The sequence below is a fragment of the Beta vulgaris genome, chromosome 1 (assembly GCF_026745355.1).
Source record: "Beta vulgaris subsp. vulgaris cultivar EL10 chromosome 1, EL10.2, whole genome shotgun sequence".
In the NCBI taxonomy this organism is placed as follows: Eukaryota; Viridiplantae; Streptophyta; class Magnoliopsida; order Caryophyllales; family Amaranthaceae; genus Beta; species Beta vulgaris.
In genome coordinates this window covers 59485-72500 of record NC_079202.1, presented here as the reverse complement: position 1 = coordinate 72500, position 13016 = coordinate 59485, and positions in this window count along the sequence as shown.

Genomic DNA, 13016 nt, shown 5'->3' with positions numbered 1-13016 from the left:
AAGTTCAGCACAGGCAATTCAATCAACTCTGAGGCTGCAAAACACAGCAGACGACCTGTTTTGCATGAAATGAGTTGGATCCTTTTGGTGACCCGGATCTCTAGGTCCAACTTTATTAGACCCGGTGGATCCGGGTCGGATCTGGATCCAGGGTCTGAAAATGGATCTAGATCGGTCCACACTGGACCCGGTCCAGACGCGACTAGTTGCCATCCCTAATCGACATCGACACGCATGAGCCTTCACGTTACCGAGAAGGTCAACTCTTGCTCGAGCGTCGTCCGTGCAATGCGTGAAACGCTTTACTTGAGGCTGCGACGCTCTCGCGACAGCCCCCACACAACAATATACACACTGGGCTCAACTAGAGACCGTAATCCAAGCCAACAATGCTCGCACTGTGGGTGGAGTACAAACCAAGCTTTTGGTCCACCTAACACCCCGTAAGGATGTCGGGCGAAGAAAGCACATGGAAAGGGACGTCTATAATGTCTGTTGGTATATAGCAAAGGAAACAATGCATCACCCAAGGCTACGATATGTGGCATTGGATATAATTCTATCGTTTGCCTCCTAACCTCCTCTCCATTTTATTTCCTCGTGCGTCTCCTGTCAACAAAACTTATTTCACAAGTTTCAAGCATAAGCCGAGGAGAAGAATTATCACTCTTTACTTTGTTACCAGGTCCACATTTCCAACTTTCTCTTTTAGGACTGACATTTGCAGCTGACTCAGGCAGATTGATGTCTTCATCCTGATTCAAGTCCATCTCCATAACATGACTTGCTTTCATCCACTTCTTATGATCATCACCATTAGCTTCGCGCTCAATCCCTTTGTTAGTAGCATTTTTATGAGCTCTCAATGGTTTTTCACACAATTTATTGTTACCAACAGTAGATGATTTTTCGACTTTGAGCAAGCTACCATTTCCTGAATCCGGATTGCAAAATGCAGTTTCTCCAAGAACCTTGGATCACATCCAAATTGCATCATTACCCTTCGAGGCTTATAAAGTTCAGCAAAGGCAATTACAATCAACTCCTGAGGCTGCAAAAACACAGCAGACGACCTGTTTTGCATGAAATGAGTTGGATCCGTTTTGGACCGGATCCAAGGATCCGTCGGATCTGGGTCCAACTTTCTTTGACCCGTTGGATCCGGGACGGATCTGGATCCAGGGTCTGAAAACAGATCTGGATCCGGTCCACCTGGACCCGGTCCAGATCCGACCTGTTGCCATCCCTAATCGACATCGACATGCATGAGCCTTCAGTTACGAGAAGGTCAACTCGTGCTCGAGCGTCGTCCGTGCAATGCGTGAAACGCTTTACTTGAGGCTGCGACCTCGCAAGCGACCTCCCTTACACAACATTCTGCACCCTGGGGCTCAACTAGAGACCGTAATCCAAGCCAACAATGCTCGCACTGTGGGTGGAGTACAGACCAAGCTTTTGAGGTCCACCTAGGGATGGCAACGGGTCAGATCTGGACCGGGTCCAGGTGGACCCGGATCCAGATCCGTTTTCAGACCCTAGATCCAGATCCGACCCGGATCTATCGAGTATAAGAAAGTAGACCCAGATCCAGATCCAACGGATCCTGCGGATCCGGGTCCAAAACGGATCCAACTCATTTCATGCAAAACAAGTCGTCTGCTGTGTTTTTGCAGCCTCAGGAGTTGATTGGAATTGCCTTTGCTGAACTTTATCAGCCTCGAAGGTTAATGATGCAATTTGGATGTGATCGAAAGGTTCTTGGAGAAACGCATTTTGCAATCCGAATTCAGGAAATGGTAGCTTGCTCAAAGTCGAAAAATCATCTACAGTTGGTAACAATAAATTGTGTCAAAAACCATTGAGAGCTCATAAAAATGCTACTAACAAAGGGATTGAGCGCGAAGCTAATGGTGATGATCATAAGAAGTGGAGGAAAGCAAGTCATGTTATGGAGATGGACTTGAATCAGGATGAAGACATCAATCTGCCTGAGTCAGCTGCAAATGTCAGTCCTAAAAGCGAAAGTTGGAAATGTGGACCTAGTAACAAAGTAAAGAGTGATAATTCTTCTCCTCGGCTTATGCTTAAAACTTGTGAAATAAGTTTTGTTACAGGAGACGCACGAGGAAATAAAATGAAGAGGAGGTTAGGAGGCCCAGGCGCCGAGCCCAACATGGAGTTTTTTTTAAAAAAAACGGTTCAGCGGATCCGGGTCCGGGTCTATGGTACAGATACAGACCCGGATCCGTAATCTGACAAGTGGACCCGAATTCGACCTGGATCCAACGGGAACATAATATTAGGATCCAGACACGGAAAAACGGATCCGGGTCCACGGATCCGGCCGGGTCCAGTATTCACTACCATCTTGACTCAGGCAGATTAATGTCTTCATCCTCATTCAAGTCCATCTCCATAACATGACTTGCTTTCATCCACTTCTTATGATCATCACCATTAGCTTCGCGCTCAATCCCTTTGTTAGTAGCATTTTTATGAGCTCTCAATGGTTTTTCACACAATTTATTGTTACCAACAGTAGATGATTTTTCGACTTTGAGCAAGCTACCATTTCCTGAATCCGGATTGCAAAATGCAGTTTCTCCAAGAACCTTTCGATCACATCCAAATTGCATCATTACCCTTCGAGGCTTATAAAGTTCAGCAAAGGCAATTACAATCAACTCCTGAGGCTGCAAAAACACAGCAGGCGACCTGTTTTGCATGAAATGAGTTGGATCCGTTTTGGACCGGGATCCGCAGGATCCGTCGGATCTGGATTTGGGTCCAACTTTCTTAGACCCGTTGGAACCGGGACGGATCTGGATCCAGGGTCTGAAAACAGATCTGGATCCGGGTCCACCTGGACCCGGTCCAGATCCGACCTGTTGCCATCCCTAATCGACATCGACATGCATGAGCCTTCACGTTACCGAGAAGGTCAACTCGTGCTCGAGCGTTGCCGTGCAACGCGTGAAACGCTTTACTTGAGGCTGCGACGTTCAAGCGACCTCCCTTACACAACATTCTGCACCCTGGGGCTCAACTAGAGACCGTAATCCAAGCCAACAATGCTCGCACTTTGGGTGGAGTACAGACCAAGCTTTTGAGGTCCACCTAGGGATGGCAACGGGTCAGATCTGGACCGGGTCCAGGTAGACCAGGATCAAGATCCGTTTTCAGACCCTAGATCCAGATCCGACCCGGATCCATCGAGTATAAGAAAGTAAGACCCAGATCCAGATCCAACGGATCCTGCGGATCCGGGTCCAAAACGGATCCAACTCATTTCATGCAAAACAAGTCGTCTGCTGTGTTTTTGCAGCCTCAAGAGTTGATTGGAATTGCCTTTGCTGAACTTTATCAGCCTCGAAGGGTAATGATGCAATTTGGATGTGATCGAAAGGTTCTTGGAGAAACAGCATTTTGCAATCTGAATTCAGGAAATGGTAGTTGCTCAAAGTCGAAAAATCATCTACAGTTGGTAACAATAAATTGTGTCAAAAACCATTGAGAGCTCATAAAAATGCTACTAACAAAGGGATTGAGCGCGAAGCTAATGGTGATGATCATAAGAAGTGGAGGAAAGCAAGTCATGTTATAGAGATGGACTTGAATCAGGATAAAGACATCAATCTGCCTGAGTCAGCTGCAAATGTCAGTCCTAAAAGCGAAAGTTGGAAATGTGGACCTGGTAACAAAGTAAAGAGTGATAATTCTTCTCCTCGGCTTATGCTTAAAACTTGTGAAATAAGTTTTGTTGACAGGAGACGCACGAGGAAATAAAATGAAGAGGAGGTCAGGAGGCCCAGGCGCCGAGCCCAACATGGAGTTTTTTTTTAAAAAAAATGGTTCAGCGGATCCGGGTCCGGGTCTATGGTACAGATCCGGACCCGGATCCATAATCTGACAAGTGGACCCGAATTCGACCCGGATCCAACGGGTCCATAATTTTAGGATCCAGACATGGAAAAACGGATTCGGGTCCACGGATCCGGCCGGGTCCAGGATTCACTACCATCTTGACTTAGGCAGATTCATGTCTTCATCCTCATTCAAGTCCATCTCCATAACATGACTTGCTATCATCAACTTCTTATGATCATCACCATTAGTTTCGCGCTCAATCCCTTTGTTAGTAGCATTTTTATGAGCTCTCAATGGTTTTTCACACAATTTATTGTTACCAACAGTAGATGAGTTTTCGACATTGAGCAAGATACAATTTCCTGAATCCGGATTGCAAAATGCAGTTTCTCCAAGAACCTTTCGATCACATCCAAATTGCATCATTACCCTTCGAGGCTGATAAAGTTCAGCACAGGCAATTCCAATCAACTCCTGAGGTTGCAAAACATCAGCAAGACGCCTGTTTTGCATGAAATGAGTTGGATCCCTTTTGGTCCCGGATCTAGGTCCAACTTTATTAGACCCGGTGGATCCGGGTCGGATCTGGATCCAGGGTCTGAAAATGGATCTGGATCATGGTCCACCTGGACCCGGTCCAGACGCGACCAATTGCCATCCCTAATCGACATCGACACGCATGATCCTTCACGTTACCGAGAAGGTCAACTCTTGCTCGAGCGTCGTCCGTGCAATGCGTGAAACGCTTTACTTGAGGCTGCGACACTCTCGCGACCCCCCCCCCCCCCACAACATTCTACACACTGGGGCTCAACTAGAGACCGTAATCCAAGCCAACAATGCTCGCACTGTGGGTTGAGTACAAACCAAGCTTTTGAGATCCACCTAACACCCCGTAAGGATGTCGGGCGAAGAAAGCACATGGAAAGGGACGTCTATAATGTCTGTTGGTATATAGCAAAGGAAACAATGCATCACCCAAGGCTACGATATGTGGCATTGGATATAATTCTATCGTTTGCCTCCTAACCTCCTCTCCATTTTATTTCCTCGTGCGTCTCCTGTCAACAAAACTTACTTCACAAGTTTCAAGCATAAGCCGAGAAGAAGAATTATCACTCTTTACTTTGTTACCAGGTCCACATTTCCAACTTTCCCTTTTAGGACTGACATTTGCAGCTGACTCAGGCAGATTGATTTCTTTATCCTGATTCAAGTCTATCTCCATAACATGACTTGCTTTCATCCAATTCTTATGATCATCACCATTAGTTTCGCGCTCAATCCCTTTGTTAGTAGCATTTTTATGAGCTCTCAATGGTTTTTCACACAATTTATTGTTACCAACAGTAGATGATTTTTCGACTTTGAGCAAGCTATCATTTCCTGAATCCGGATTGCAAAATGCAGTTTCTCCAAGAACCTTTCGATCACATCCAAATTGCATCATTACCCTTCGAGGCTGATAAAGTTCAGCAAAGGTAATTACAATCAACTCCTGAGGCTGCAAAACACAGCAGACGACCTGTTTTGCATGAAATGAGTTGGATCTCTTTTGGACCCGGATCTAGGTCCAACTTTATTAGACCCGGTGGATCCGGGTCGGATCTGGATCCAGGGTCTGAAAATGGATCTGGATCATGGTCCAACTGGACCTGGTCCAGACGCGACCAGTTGCCATCCCTAATCGACATCGACACGCATGAGCCTTCATGTTACCGAGAAGGTCAACTCTTGCTCGAGCGTCGTCCGTGCAATGCGTGAAACGCTTTACTTGAGGATGCGACGCTCTCGCGACCCCCCCCCCCACACAACATTATACACACTGGGGCTCAACTAGAGACCGTAATCCAAGCCAACAATGCTCGCACTGTGGGTGGAGTACAAACCAAGCTTTTGAGATCCACCTAACACCCCCGTAAGGATGTCGGGCGAAGAAAGCACATGGAAAGGGACGTCTATAATGTCTGTTGGTATATAGCAAAGGAAACAATGCATCACCCAAGGCTACGATATGTGGTATTGGATATAATTCTATCGTTTGCCTCCTAACCTCCTCTCCATTTTATTTCCTCGTGCGTCTCCTGTCAACAAAACTTATTTCACAAGTTTCAAGCATAAGCCGAGGAGAAGAATTATCACTCTTTACTTTGTTACCAGGTCCACATTTCCAACTTTCTCTTTTAGGACTGACATTTGCAGCTGACTCAGGCAGATTGATGTCTTCATCCTGATTCAAGTCATCTCCATAACATGACTTGCTTTCATCCACTTCTTATGATCATCACCATTAGCTTCGCGCTCAATCCCTTTGTTAGTAGCATTTTTATGAGCTCTCAATGGTTTTTCACACAATTTATTGTTACCAACAGTAGATGATTTTTCGACTTTGAGCAAGCTACCATTTCCTGAATCCGGATTGCAAAATGCAGTTTCTCCAAGAACCTTGCGATCACATCCAAATTGCATCATTACCCTTCGAGGCTTATAAAGTTCAGCAAAGGCAATTACAATCAACTCCTGAGGCTGCAAAAACACAGCAGATGACCTGTTTTGCATGAAATGAGTTGGATCCGTTTTGGACCGGGATCCACAGGATCCGTCGGATCTGGATCTGGGTCCAACTTTCTTTGACCCGTTGGATCCGGAACGGATCTGGATCCAGGGTCTGAAAACAGATCTGGATCCAGGTCCACCTGGACCCGGTCCAGATCCGACCTGTTGCCATCCCTAATCGACATCGACATGCATGAGCCTTCATGTTACCGAGAAGGTCAACTCGTGCTCGAGCGTCGTCCGTGCAATGCGTGAAACGCTTTACTTGAGGCTGCGACGCTCAAGCGACCTCCCTTACACAACATTCTGCACCCTGGGGCTCAACTAGAGACCGTAATCCAAGCCAACAATGCTCGCACTGTGGGTGGAGTACAGACCAAGCTTTTGAGGTCCACCTAGGGATGGCAACGGGTCAGATCTGGACCGGGTCCAGGTGGACCCGGATCCAGATTCGTTTTCAGACCCTAGATCCAGATCCGACCCGGATCCATCGAGTATAAGAAAGTAAGACCCAGATCCAGATCCAACGGATCCTGCGGATCCGGGTCCAAAACGGATCCAACTCATTTCATGCAAAACAAGTCGTCTGCTGTGTTTTTGCAGCCTCAAGAGTTGATTGGAATTGCCTTTGCTGAACTTTATCAGCCTCGAAGGTTAATGATGCAATTTGGATGTGATCGAAAGGTTCTTGGAGAAACAACATTTTGCAATCCGAATTCAGGAAATGGTAGCTTGCTCAAAGTCGAAAAATCATCTACAGTTGGTAACAATAAATTGTGTCAAAAACCATTGAGAGCTCATAAAAATGCTACTAACAAAGGGATTGAGCGCGAAGCTAATGGTGATGATCATAAGAAGTGGAGGAAAGCAAGTCATGTTATGGAGATAGACTTGAATCAGGATGAAGACATCAATCTGCCTGAGTCAGCTGCAAATGTCAGTCCTAAAAGCGAAAGTTGGAAATGTGGACCTGGTAACAAAGTAAAGAGTGATAATTCTTCTCCTCGGCTTATGCTTAAAACATGTGAAATAAGTTTTGTTGACAGGAGACGCACGAGGAAATAAAATGAAGAGGAGGTCAGGAGGCCCAGGCGCCGAGCCCAACATGGAGTTTTTTTTTAAAAAAAACGGTTCAGCGGATCCGGGTCCGGGTCTATGGTACAGATCCGGACCCGGATCCGTAATCTGACAAGTGGACCCGAATTCGACCCGGATCCAACGGGTCCATAATTTTAGGATCCAGACACGGAAAAACGGATCCGGGTCCACGGATCCGGTAGGGTCCAGTATTCACTACCATCTTGACTAAGGCAGATTCATGTCTTCATCCTCATTCAAGTCCATCTCCAAAACATGACTTGCTATCATCCACTTCTTATGATCATCACCATTAGTTTCGCGCTCAATCCCTTTGTTAGTAGCATTTTTATGAGCTCTCAATGGTTTTTCACACAATTTATTGTTACCAAAAGTAGATGAGTTTTCGACATTGAGCAAGCTACCATTTCCTGAATCCGGATTGCAAAATGCAGTTTCTCCAAGAACCTTTCGATCACATCCAAATTGCATCATTACCCTTCGAGGCTGATAAAGTTCAGCACAGGCAATTTCAATCAACTCATGAGGTTGCAAAACACAGCAGACGACCTGTTTTGCATGAAATGAGTTGGATCCCTTTTGGACCCGGATCTAGGTCCAACTTTATTAGACTCGGTGGATCCGGGTCGGATATGGATCCAGGGTCTGAAAATGGATCTGAATCATGGTCCACCTGGACCCGGTCGAGACGCGACCAGTTGCCATCCCTAATCGACATCGACACGCATGATCCTTCACGTTACCGAGAAGGTCAACTCTTGCTCGAGCGTCGTCCGTGCAATGCGTGAAACGCTTTACTTGAGGCCAACAATGCTCGCACTGTGGGTGGAGTACAAACCAAGATTTTGAGGTCCACCTAATACCCCCGTAAGGATGTTGGGCGAAGAAAGCACATGGAAAGGGACGTTTATACCGTCTGTTGGTATATAGCAAAGGAAACAATGCATCACCCAAGGCTACGATATGTGGCATTAGATATAATTTTATCGTTTGCCTCCTAACCTCCTCTCCATTTCATTTCATCGTGCGTCTCCTGTCAACAAAACTTATTTCACAAGTTTCAAGCATAAGCCGAGGAGAAGAATTATCACTCTTTACTTTGTTACCAGGTCCACATTTCCAACTTTCTCTTTTAGGACTGACATTTGCAGCTGACTCAGACAGATCGATGTCTTTATCCTGATTCAAGTCCATCTCCATAACATGACTTGCTTTCATCCACTTCTTATGATCATCATCATTAGCTTCGCGCTCAATCCCTTTGTTAGTAGCATTTTTATGAGCTCTCAATGGTTTTTCACACAATTTATTGTTACCAACAGTAGATGATTTTTCGACTTTGAGCAAGCTATCATTTCCTGAATCCGGATTGCAAAATGCAGTTTCTCCAAGAACCTTTCGATCACATCCAAATTGCATCATTACCCTTCGAGGCTTATAAAGTTCAGCAAAGGCAATTACAATCAACTCCTGAGGCTGCAAAAACACAGCAGACGACCTGTTTTGCATGAAATGAGTTGGATCCGTTTTGGACCGGGATCCGTAGGATCCGTCGGATCTGGATCTGGGTCCAACTTTCTTAGACCCGTTGGATCCGGGTCGGATCTGGATCCAGGGTCTGAAAACAGATCTGGATCCGGGTCCACCTGGACCCGGTCCACATACGACCTGTTGCCATCCCTAATCGACATCGACATGCATGAGCCTTCACGTTACCGAGAAGGTCAATCGTGCTCGAGCGTCGTCCGTGCAATGCGTGAAACGCTTTACTTGAGGCTGCGACGCTCAAGCGACCTCCCTTACACAACATTCTGCACCCTGGGGCTCAACTAGAGACCGTAATCCAAGCCAACAATGCTCGCACTGTGGGTGGAGTACAGACCAAGCTTTTGAGGTCCACCTAGGGATGGCAACGGGTCAGATCTGGACCGCGTCCAGGTGGACCCGGATCCAGATCCGTTTTCAGACCCTAGATCCAGATCCGACCTGGATCCATCGAGTATAAGAAAGTAAGACCCAGATCCATATCCAACGAATCCTGCGGATCCGGGTCCAAAACGGATCCAATTCATTTCATGCAAAACAAGTCGTCTGCTGTGTTTTTGCAGTCTCAGGAGTTGATTGGAATTGCCTTTGCTGAACTTTATCAGCCTCGAAGGGTAATGATGCAATTTGGATGTGATCGAAAGGTTCTTGGAGAAACAGCATTTTGCAATCCGAATTCAGGAAATGGTAGCTTGCTCAAAGTCGAAAAATAATCTACAGTTGGTAACAATAAATTGTGTCAAAAACCATTGAGAGCTCATAAAAATGCTACTAACAAAGGGATTGAGCGCGAAGCTAATGGTGATGATCATAACAAGTGGAGGAAAGCAAGTCATGTTATGGAGATGGACTTGAATCAGGATGAAGACATCAATCTGCCTGAGTCAGCTGCAAATGTCAGTCCTAAAAGCGAAAGTTGGAAATGTGGACCTGGTAACAAAGTAAAGAGTGATAATTCTTCTCCTTGGCTTATGCTTAAAACTTGTGAAATAAGTTTTGTTGACAGGAGACGCACGAGGAAATAAAATGAAGAGGACGTCAGGAGGCCCAGGCGCCGAGCCCAACATGGAGTTTTTTTTTTAAAAAAACGGTTCAGCGGATCCGGGTCCGGGTCTATGGTACAGATCCGGACCCGGATCCGTAATCTGACAAGTGGACCCGAATTCGACCCGGATCCAACGGGTCCATAATTTTAGGATCCAGACACGGAAAAACGGATCCGGGTCCACGGATCCGGCAGGGTCAAGGATTCACTACCATCTTGACTTAGGCAGATTCATGTCTTCATCCTCATTCAAGTCCATCTCCATAACATGACTTGCTATCATCCACTTCTTATGATCATCACCATTAGTTTCGCGCTCAATCCCTTTGTTAGTAGCATTTTTATGAGCTCTCAATGGTTTTTCACACAATTTATTGTTACCAACAATAGATGAGTTTTCGACATTGAGCAAGCTACAATTTCCTTAATCCGGATTGCAAAATGCAATTTCTCCAAGAACCTTTCGATCACATCCAAATTGCATCATTACCCTTCGAGGCTGATAAAGTTCAGCACAGGCAATTCCAATCAACTCCTGAGGTTGCAAAACATAGCAGACGACCTGTTTTGCATGAAATGAGTTGGATCCCTTTTGGACCCAGATCTAGGTCCAACTTTATTAGACCCGGTGGATCCGGGTCGGATCTGGATCCAGGGTCTGAAAATGGATCTGGATCATGGTCCACCTGGACCCGGTCCAGACGCGACCAGTTGCCATCCCTAATCGACATCGACACGCATGATCCTTCACGTTACCGAGAAGGTCAACTCTTGCTCGAGCGTCGTCCGTGCAATGCGTGAAACGCTTTACTTGAGGCTGCGACGCTCTTGCGACCCCCCCACACACACAACATTCTACACACTAGGGCTCAACTACAGACCGTAATCCAAGCCAACAATGCTCGCACTGTGGGTGGAGTACAAACCAAGCTTTTGAGATCCACCTAACACCCCCGTAAGGATGTCGGGCGAAGAAAGCACATGGAAAGGGACGTCTATAATGTCTGTTGGTATATAGCAAAGGAAACAATGCATCACCAAAGGCTACGATATATGGCATTGGATATAATTCTATCGTTTGCCTCCTAACCTCCTCTCCATTTTATTTCCTCGTGCGTCTCCTGTCAACAAAACTTATTTCACAAGTTTCAAGCATAAGCCGAGAAGAAGAATTATCACTCTTTACTTTGTTACCAGGTCCACATTTCCAACTTTCTCTTTTAGGACTGACATTTGGAGCTGACTCAGGCAGATTGATGTCTTTATCCTGATTCAAGTCCATCTCCATAACATGACTTGCTTTCATCCACTTCTTATGATCATCACCATTAGCTTCGCGCTCAATCCCTTTGTTAGTAGCATTTTTATGAGCACTCAATGGTTTTTCACACAATTTATTGTTACCAACAGTAGATGATTTTTCGACTTTGAGCAAGCTATCATTTCCTGAATCCGGATTGCAAAATGCAGTTTCTCCAAGAACCTTTCGATCACATCCAAATTGCATCCATTACCCTTCGAGGCTGATAAAGTTCAGCAAAGGCAATTACAATCAACTCCTGAGGCTGCAAAACACAGCAGACGACCTGTTTTGCATGAAATGAGTTGGATCCCTTTTGGACCCGGATCTAGGTCCAACTTTATTAGACCCGGTGGATCCGGGTCGGATCTGGATCCAGGGTCTGAAAATGGATCTAGATCATGGTCCAACTGGACCCGGTCTTGACGCGACCAGTTGCCATCCCTAATCGACATCGACACGCATGAGCCTTCACGTTACAGAGAAGGTCAACTCTTGCTCGAGCGTCGTCCGTGCAATGCGTGAAACGCTTTACTTGAGGCTGCGACGCTCTCGCGACCCCCCCCCCACACAATATTATACACACTGGGGCTCAACTAGAGACCGTAATCCAAGCCAACAATGCTCGCACTGTGGGTGGAGTACAAACCAAGCTTTTGAGGTCCACCTAGCTCCCCCGTAAGGATGTCGGGCAAAGAAAGCACATGGAAAGGGACGTCTATAATGTCTGTTGAAATATAGCAAAGGAAACAATGCATCACCCAAGGCTACGATATGTGGTATTGGATATAATTCTATCGTTTGCCTCCTAACCTCCTCTCCATTTTATTTCCTCGTGCGTCTCCTGTCAACAAAACTTATTTCACAAGTTTCAAGCATAAGCCGAGGAGAAGAATTATCACTCTTTACTTTGTTACCAGGTCCACATTTCCAACTTTCTCTTTTAGGACAGACATTTGCAGCTGACTCAGGCAGATTGATGTCTTCATCCTGATTCAAGTCCATCTCCATAACATGACTTGCTTTCATCCACTTCTTATGATCATCACCATTAGCTTCGCGCTCAATCCCTTTGTTAGTAGCATTTTTATGAGCTATCAATAGTTTTACACACAATTTATTGTTACCAACAGTAGATGATTTTTCGACTTTGAGCAAGCTACCATTTCCTGACTCCGGATTGCAAAATGCAGTTTCTCCAAGAACCTTGCGATCACATCCAAATTGCATCATTACCCTTCGAGGCTTATAAAGTTCAGCAAAGGCAATTACAATCAACTCCTGAGGCTGCAAAAACACAGCAGACGACCTGTTTTGCATGAAATGAGTTGGATCCGTTTTGGACCGGGATCCACAGGATCCGTCGGATCTGGATCTGGGTCCAACTTTCTTTGACCCGTTGGATCCGGGACGGATCTGGATCCAGGGTCTGAAAATAGATCTGGATCCGGGTCCACCTGGACCCGGTCCAGATCCGACCTGTTGCCATCCCTAATCGACATCGACATGCATGAGCCTTCATGTTACCGAGAAGGTCAACTCGTGCTCGAGCGTCGTCCGTGCAATGCGTGAAACGCTTTACTTGAGGCTGCGACGCTCAAGCGA